This window comes from Stegostoma tigrinum, chromosome 10 (genome assembly GCF_030684315.1).
Source record: "Stegostoma tigrinum isolate sSteTig4 chromosome 10, sSteTig4.hap1, whole genome shotgun sequence".
NCBI classification, from domain to species: Eukaryota; Metazoa; Chordata; class Chondrichthyes; order Orectolobiformes; family Stegostomatidae; genus Stegostoma; species Stegostoma tigrinum.
The window spans coordinates 44,548,752-44,558,295 of NC_081363.1; the positions used below are offsets into that span (position 1 = coordinate 44,548,752).

The 9,544-nt window shown below is 38.8% G+C and overlaps 1 long non-coding RNA gene across 1 annotated transcript; it reads left to right on the forward strand.

Moving 5' to 3' along the window:
- Positions 1-4,639: 4,639 nt before the first annotated feature.
- Positions 4,640-6,975, forward strand: LOC125455577 (uncharacterized). Its single transcript, XR_007248275.2, has 3 exons — positions 4,640-4,751; positions 6,112-6,305; positions 6,430-6,975. It is a non-coding gene; the product is annotated as an uncharacterized LOC125455577 (long non-coding RNA).
- Positions 6,976-9,544: the final 2,569 nt, after the last annotated feature.

The window sequence follows — 9,544 nt, forward strand, 5'->3', positions numbered from 1 at the left end:
GTAGGTAGGAACATTTGTTTGTATCATAGATCTGCATAAGTGTGGAGACTAGAAATTCAACAATAACAAAATGCCTTTTTTGTTTTTATTTTGTTACATTTACTTGAATAAAGTTTTTTTTTCAAAGAAGAAATTTCTGAAGACGGGTCCCAACCTGAAACATCAACTTTTCTGCTCCTCTGCTGCCTGGCCTGTTGTGTTCCTCCAGCTGCACACTGTTATCCCTGACTCCAGCATCTGCAATTCTTGCTATCTCTATTTTCTTTAGCAAGTTGTTTGCCTTTTATATATCAAAAAGTGGATGCCTGCTTTTACAAATTTTGCTAATTTCTTCTGATTTAACTTGAGTATATTTGTACATTTCTGTGAAAAGTATGTTTTCCCAAGAATACATTGCTACAGCAACAGTCTCTGCAGTGTAACATTTTACAAGCAATGTTAAAACATTGTGTTGTAGTTGAATTAAATTATATAAATACTGAAGTGGCTCTGTTCTTTTACAACTCCTGAAAGGCAGAAAGAGCCTCCTGTTCTGTGGAGGTTCTGCCGGTTCCATTACTGTGTGTACGCTCTTGTTCTTGTTTTACTATTCCTTGGGTATGGTGTCAATGCTGGAAAATTGCAGTTGTCTCAAAATAGAACTGATAGTGCAGCAAGTTTCACCTCAGTTTGAGTCTAACTTAATCCATTAAAAAAAATCTGAGAGCCATGGACTTTTAAACAAAGTTATTTAGGACAATATCATTCAAATTAAAATCAGATTTAAAAATATGAACATATAGTGCAACATTGGCATTGATTAGCATTCTCATTAAGAAGACAGAAAGAGTAGCTGATGTGAGAAAACCTGTAAGGAATGGTGATCTACTAATGTCTGAGTTGAGACATGCTGTTTAAATATAGCTGCTTAATTATTTTGGTGAGGCACTGGCAATTGCACCAGCTCCCTCAATCACCTCTATTTCAAACAATTCAAATGTGGGAATTAATGTGAAAATTGCTGAGCAGCCAAATTAAATGTTCAGGTGTTAGCATTGAGCTTTAACCAACAGTCTATAATTCAAATATGGAAGACCTACCAAGTGAGCCAGTTTAAGTCACAGAACAAAGTATTCTTTTACTACTCTAACAGTTTATTCTTTCTACAGTATTACAATCTTTTTCCTGGATTTGAATGGTTCTTTATGGATGCAATAACAGAAAATAATATTTTCTTTCATAATGTTGAAAAGTGAGTAAAATGTTAATTACTTGATTAACATTTGATAGAGTGGTAAAGTGAGACAATGATGCAATAACCTGTAACCTAGTGCTGAATTTTCAAACACTCTGAACGATACGAGCAATGATGAGACAGTTGAGAAAATACGATGAGAGTTGAAAAATCTCGACATTCAGAAAAACGTCCATTCTTTTACGACAGTTTCAGTGACTGGAGGGTCTCAACAATGGTTGGTGAGGGGCCTATTTGCATATATTAACATCTCATTATTACCTAATCACCCAGTGATGTGGTCAAGATTGTTTGTCACCAAGATTTATGTATCACACAGTTGGACACTGCATTACATCTCATATTACAGTCTGTAGTTACCGATGTCTTCAACCTATGTAAGTGCCTAATTAATGCAGTTACCCTTTGAAAGGCCTCACATTGCTCACAAGCAGAGTCTGGGTGCTGAGTCAAAAAAAACATATTTGCTCCATCCACTCTAGGTGTAGTTGCAACCATCTTCCAATTCCATTGCACATTTATGATTCAGATGAGGATAGAAGAGAACGCTGGGTCCTCTTGGCAGAATGAGTTACAGCGTGTAATCAGTCATCACCCCCCTCAACCTACATGTTCCATTCTGCCTTGCACTCCAAATTGAGGCCATCAGTACTGAGCTTCTACATTCTACTGAGCATTTACGTCATCATTTCCCACCATTAGTCTTGAGCTCTGGCCCTACAGCTTAGTCAGGCCAACCATTGTTCTGCAGTGCCAACGCACACCCCAAATTGAAACCAGATTTGCCGTGACTGTTGATTGCCCAGTAAGCCATGTCCTCCATTTTCCACCTTCATAACTGAGTTGCCTCCCTTCATAATTATTGTCTGCTCAGCCTCCTTGCATGTTGCCTCCAATCCCCAACAGCAATTCTTGTTACCCCCTTCCCATGCTTTTCATTAACCTGATCCCCAGGACAGACTGTAGCCTACTTCCTTGACCAATTTAGACAGACAGCCCTTACTCATGAGAGATTACATCCTTGATTGAATTCCATGAGATCCCCAGGTGACAAACCATGACTTCTTGGACTGGTTGCACTTTACCTGCAGGACTGACCATAACCTAATCCCCTGGACTGCAGTGATATGTAATGCCTGACCCTAACTATCCCAAGGAGCAGGCTGACCATATCCAAGCCCCCGGACTGAGGTCATATGCTGCCCTTAATTGACTGTACCTTGATTGTACCTCTTAATTTGACTGAAGACCACTTTCCTCAGATTTGGCGATGTGGCCGTTTTGGTTGAAGCACATTTTAATGTGTCTTCCTTGTAAGTTGTGGGCACATGTTATAAGTGTGACATTGATGTAGCATGATGCTACACAGCAATATGTCAATTTGACTAATCACTGCTGACAACTATGACAAGCTGCCTCACTTTGTGTATGTGCAAAACAACAAGGCAAGACAGAAGTACAGTGAATCTTCAAGGTCTGAATGAAGTTGCAAAGCGTGCTTTAAAAAAAAGGCAAGGCAGAAATGCTATGGGCATCCAAATAGAGACAAAGTGAGTGAATGCTAAAAGTATAAGTGGGGAGGCCTGACCCTATTCAATCCATTAGGTTGGAACTTATCCCTGCATCTAAAGTATCCTTACTGAAAGGTGCCAGTGTGCTCCAAAGTGTATCATTGAATCAGAGAAGTGTATTCTAATTTGCTTAGATATGAGCCATAATGATATGGTGAGGTTGATGACTGTATGCTAACATGAGAATGTGGGCAATTGCTGTCCATGTAGCATGCCCTGAAATCTTGGGGACTACTGTCCAAAATGGAAGCCTGGAGTAGTAAATGCCTAGTTGGATTATCAGAAACCTACTCTACCATTTATGTTAAGAAATGTTGCTGGAAGAGAGGAAAATACATATCAGTGAAGTGTGATCAGTAATAATGACATGCAATAGGCCTCTTCTGCTCATGAGAAAGATTCTCCACTCACCATTCAAAACCTAGTTGTAGAATCCAACTTTTTTTCTCAATGTCAAGAATCTTATTTTTCTGAACTCACCATATTTTCCTAACTGAACTGCCATTGCCCACTTTTTTTTTCAGGGTTAGGAAAATTCAACCTGCTGTGTTCAGTTCTGAGCATCAGTTTTTAAGAAATATGTCAAATCATTAAACAGGGTCCAGAGAAGATTTACTGGAATGATGCTACAGATGAAGTTTATCTCTTTCAACTGGACATTGAGCTGAATGGCTTTCCGTTGTGTTGTATTTTCCTATGATCCTTGCAAAATTATTGAGTAGAAAAGACTACCTGATAATGTTGTGCAAATTGGCTTAGTCTGAGAAGTAATTTGGTTGCAAGTGTATTGATCATAAGGTCATCACTTCCACATGAATAATGATCACATCCTTGTGCTCTAAATGTACTGGTGTATTGATTAATTCACAAAGTAAGCCACTGATTCTCTTCTGACCTACAGTTACTTCAAAACCTGCATGCAACTCAACTCATACTTTCGCTCTGTAAGCCTCAGCTGTATGATTTTAGATATGACTTATTTTACAGTATTGAAAGATTTTATGTAAATTTGTACATTTGTTCCATACTATTAAGCTTCTTGGTGATAACCAAATTTTTCTTTTGACTTTGCAGTCAATTTCTGCATGCTGAAGATGATAATGTTATACCATTTGAGTTAGGCAAAAAGGTACACTGGATGTAATGTTTTGCAATATTATTAATAAAGCAAAAGTGAAATTTTATTCTTGCACTTACGGTTTACTAGCCTGTAACAATGTTCGCAAGATTGCTCATTGTGAAAAAGATCTATTCACCAACCCCATCACAACTTTTATATTGAAATGATTCCCAATTTTGCATCAGCTAATCAATCTGTTTTGTTCCAGTTGTGGTCATAGTTTGTGACAGTTTAAATTTACCTTTAGCCAGTTTGATCTTTTGAAGTATTTTCTGTAATATTTTCTCTTTTGAACATCTCTATCAGGTTATGTGCTTAAAGGAAAACAACTTGTATTTTTAGGCCATTAAGTTACATCTTGAAGACATCTCAAAGTGTTTCATAATTTTTATTCTGTACATAACAACATTATGAGAGCAGTCAGCATAAGGCCTGAAATAGCTCAATGAAAAATTCCACCACCATTTTCTGAGGGCAGCGAGAGTTGAGCAAAAAACACACCTTTGGCAAGACACCCGCATCACAAGTAAAGCATGCTATTGTTTCTGGGATCAGTATGGGGACCACAGTCAATTCTAGTATTTTTAAACTAAAACTCGAGCTTAAAAAAGGATGAGCTTAGAAGAACCAAATGCTTAAAGCAATTTCAATCCACATCACCCATAAATGTCTTTCCTGTTTTTGTTTCCGTTTGTTTATATAGCTCTATGAAAGTGTACTGGATTCGCGGATAGCAAAAAGACGTCAAGTTTGTTGCATTCCCTGCATTTCTTGGATTCAAGCATAATGATATTTACAAGGACCCACAGTTGCCGGGTATAATAAAGTAAGCATTTACTTCAGTTATTAGTTATTGATTTCCGGTACGTTACCCCAGTGAAAAGGAACGCAAAATATATATTGGCAAGAGTCCTCCCGCTGAAAATATTGATCACCATTCCAAAAGCTTGCCTTTTAAGGTCATGATTTTGTATAATCCTACTTACTTACTGTTTAGCATTAGTTTAGTCTGTCAATCAAAACTTAAGATTCAGTTAACAAAATTATTCTGAAGGATATCTTTTGAAAAATTTTTATTCCTAAAAACACAAACTTTTCCAGCGTCCCAGGGTAGCTCTTTTCAATTTTATTTCTCCTGAAATAAAAGTAAGCTTTTGTCCACCAACATGCTGAGGACAAGTAAATAATAAATTTATTGCTTTAAAATCATTGCTTTAAACTCATTGCCTTAAAATCATCTTCTGCAATAGCTTATTTTGTATCATAATAAGTCATAGCCTTCTGTTTCATATGCCAGATTTTTAGTGTCGCTTGTTTGATGGTGACTTAATATGGCAGCAATGTCATTAAATTACCAACTTGTTTGATTAAAAACTTCCAAAGGAATATCAACTGGCTGAATTTTACCAAAAATCAGCTCAGTATCAATTTTGCGGAGTTCCATGGGGTTTTTTTCTCTGTGAGCTCCATCTAGCTTTCTCATGAAATTCTTCTAGTTCACATCATTATCTGTTCACTGCGCCTGTAACTGCTCATGCTGTCACGCACTTGCCAGCGGCCAAAGTATTTGCCAGTGCTGGACTTCCTAGGATTCTCGGAGCTGATGCCACATTTAAAACAGTGCTGTGCTCCGGATCAAGCGTTTTCGGTCAGGAGATACCCTCATAGTTCATGAACGTGAAGAATTACCCAGATATGGTTAAGAAAGGGAGGCTAACTCTCAGCTTCATCAATGGGGACCTGGAGTCACACGGGATGGGGTGGCACAGAGGACAGCTATCCTCTTTCCTCAGGATCAGAGGAGACTACAACACTGGCCCTTCCAGTATGATTAAAGTTGCCACCTGGGTCAGTGTGATGTCCATGGTCCAGAGGAGTGAGATGGTTAATGACTTGATGTGCTTCATGAAGGTAAATGCCACATTCTTCTCTCTGCTACTTCTCACTCACTGTAACTCTGCTACTATTGGAACCACCTACTCATGGTTATTACTCTCAATATTACATGTAATGTCTTCCCTCACTAGCTCTCGACAATGCCAACCAACCAGACTCTAACTCTCCATGCCCTCTGTGCTGCTTACTTATTCACTTGGGACACTTTCACCTCCTTTTCCCTACATACACAAGCAGTAACAGCTGGGCCACCCACGTCTCACTTAACTTGGGCCTTTGTATCCTTCCAGTACAGAACAGTCCACAAGATTGCAGAAAGCCAAGATGCATGATGGGATACTTGACATTCGTCTCTACAAACTCTAGAAGGAGAAAATCCTTCCCTTAGTGGGAGTTGATAAGAGACCACTCGTGTAATGATGCCTAGAACTTTATTTCACCTCTGGGACAGGACATGGACATCATTGGCTGGGCCAGCAACCAAGTATGATTCATTGTGATATGCTATACTGCTCTCCTATTATCGCCACTATGAATGTATTTTAAATATGCTCCATATTCTACCCTATTTCACAAATTATTCTCTCTTTTGTTTCCTGCAAGTACAGGTGGCATCTACATTGTTTCAGCCATGAAGAGAGGAGCCCCTTCGGACATCATCTCATCCTATACTTTTGATGAAGAAGCCAAATATCCTTAGAGAAAGCAGCAGCAAAGGCTGCCTCCTGGATTTGTTAACTAGAGTACAGTGGAGGGCACAATCTGGTGATCACCTCATTTCTGCAGCTCAAGAAAGAAACACCCAGGTTGCTGGCACTCAGACAATGGCTGGAGACTGAGCACCTGGTCCTAATGAGTGTTAATCTGATAGATTTGGCATTATGAAGGTGTGAGGTTGCAAATTTTCCCACTAGATATCTGCTCCTCATTTGAGTGTACAGTTGAACTCCTTGCAGATGGAAATCTTACATCACATGATTTGAGAGTATTTCCAATTTTTATGCTGTTAGTCTTGCCTTTAAAACACTGTAAAGTGTTATGTCTTTTTGTACAAATTGTAACTGGGTTTTTATCAAATATGAAATTATAAATACTGCTTTTCTGACTGAAAAAAATGCAACTGTTTCAGAGATAATAGGAACTGCAGATGCTGGAGAATCTGAGATAACAAGGTGGAGAGCTAGATGAACACAGCAGGCCAAGCAGCATCACGGGAGCAGGAAAGTTGACATTTCGGACCTAGACCTAGGATTTCTGAAGAAGGGTCCAGGCCTGAAACGTCCATTTTCCTGCTCCTCTGCTGGTTGGCCTGCTGTGTTCATCTAGCTCTACACCTTGTTATTCATGAAAATGTTTCAGTAGTTTTTAAATTTGATATTTCAGCTTTTAACTTAATCCTCTGTGTATGACCAATCTTTGTTTTACTCTCTGTAAAAATAGCATAAAGGTAAAGTTTAAACTATTTTTTACTTCCTAGTTTGTTGTAGTGATGATTCCCAAATATGATTGGCTGCTTACGTATTGGCTTTGTGATGACATCATTGGTGCTGAATGCTGGAGTTCTCTTATGACTGATTCCAGAATGAAACTAACATTGGGAAAGGTCAAAGCCACACCACTTAAAATAGCTAGATCTTTGTGGACCGCTTTCTTTGAGACACCCGCTGAGCATGGTCATTTTGCCACTTACTGAAAAACATCAGTCACTGGTGGCAAATAGTAGAATTTGTCATGAACCTATGTGACAAGCCCAGAGAAATAAGCATGTGCAGCCTACGTTTGGAAATGTTCAACAGGTGCAAATAAATTAAAACATTTTAAAAATGGCAGTTGTTTGAGTGAGGACAAAGATCGGTTTTGTATGAACTTCTGAAGCAAATGAGAGAATACTTTGTTTTACAAAGTGCCAGAAGCCTGAAATTAAAAACAGAAAATGCTGAAGATGTTTAACAGGTCAGGCAACATCTGTGGAGAGGGAAATAAAGTTAACAGTTCAGTACTGTAACCTTTTAGTTAGATTAATGGACCGTTTTACGTATTTAGAATATTAATTCTTCAAAGATAAAGTTTACATCTTAATAGATAAATGTGATAAAGGAAGCGTAATTGTCAGAAGTTGACCAAGTTGATTTCTCCCAGAGGCTCTCCTAAACTTAAAAGGTCTCATCGTTTCAACTGTCAGTAACTAGATTTTGAACACTGGATTTCCTTTTCCTACTTATTTCACTAACATAGACATAATTGCTCATTCTTGTCTTCTAGTGCATGCTGTTGTGGAGCTCACTCGCTAATCAGTAAGGTCCAATATCATCTTAAACGGATCAATCTCTAAGAATCATAGAATTTACAATTCAGTAGGAGGGTATTTGGCCCATTGTGTCTGTATTGGCTCCCAAAACAGTTATCAGCTAGTCTCATTCTCCAGCCCTATCTCCATCGACCCCTGTACAATATTAGTAAAGTAGCATAGCAGGTATTTCTGATTCTTCAAACACAATGCATATGACATTCAGAAACAGTGACCATGAGCATTTGTTTCAAGTTCAACAGCTGCTTGCCAATTGATCTGCTGCCAGCATGATTTCTGGGGAGTTTGGTATGTTGTCTTTACTGCATTGATTGGGACCTGGATACCTATGTAGTACAAGGATCTGGAGATTGAACAATATAGCATTGGAACAAAATATGTATTTGCTATTTCTGCCAATGTTGTAACTGCGTACTTCTGTCTTAGTGAGATGTAAATATTGACGAATTTGATTGGTCTTTGAAACTTTGTATGCAATTCAGAATAGTAAATTATAAACTCACCAAAATAGAAAATAGTATTAGTCATGCACTTTGTGATGCACTCTGGTAGGAGTAACCGGAAGGCAAAGTACAGGGCTAATGGTAAGATTCTTAGTAGTGTAGATGAGCAGAGATCTCGGTGTCCATGTACACAGATCCTTGGAAGTTGCCACCCAGGTTGACAGGGCTGTTAAGAAGGCATACAGTGTTTTAGCTTTTATTAATAGAGGGATCGAGTTCCGGAACCAAGAGGTTATTGGTGAAGCTGTACAAAACTCTGGTGCGGTGACACTTGGAGTATTGTGTACAGTTCTGGTCACCGCATTATAAGAAGGATGTGGAAGCTTTGGAAAGAGTGCAGAGGAGATTTATTAGGATGTTGCCTGGTATGGAGGGAAGGTCTTACGAGGAAAGGCTGAGGGACTTGAGGCTGTTTTCATTAGAGAGAAAAAGGTTAAGAGATGACTTAATTGAAACATATCTAACCCTCTGATTATTTTATAGGGTGGATAGTGAGAGCCTTTTTCCTAGGATGGTGATGGCGAGCACGAGGAGGCATAGCTTTAAATTGAGGGGCAAAAGATATAGGACAGATGTCAGAGGTAGTTTCTTTACTCAGAGTAGTAAGGGAATGGAACGTTTTGCCTGCAACGGTAGTAGATTCGCCAACTTTAGGTACATTTAAGTTGTCGTTGGATAAGCATATGGACGTACATGGAATAGTGTAGGTTAGATGGGCTTGAGATCGGTATGACAGGTCGGCACAACATCGAGGGCCAAAGGGCCTGTACTGTGCTGTAATGTTCTATGTTCTATGTTCTATTTACTGGTTCATTGTTTCCGTGTGATGTGGCTGTTGTATCAGAAAGTTAAATGAACAAAATTCAGCATTAAGTTTGGTTTTCTGAAAGATGGTGCAGATTATTCGATTCA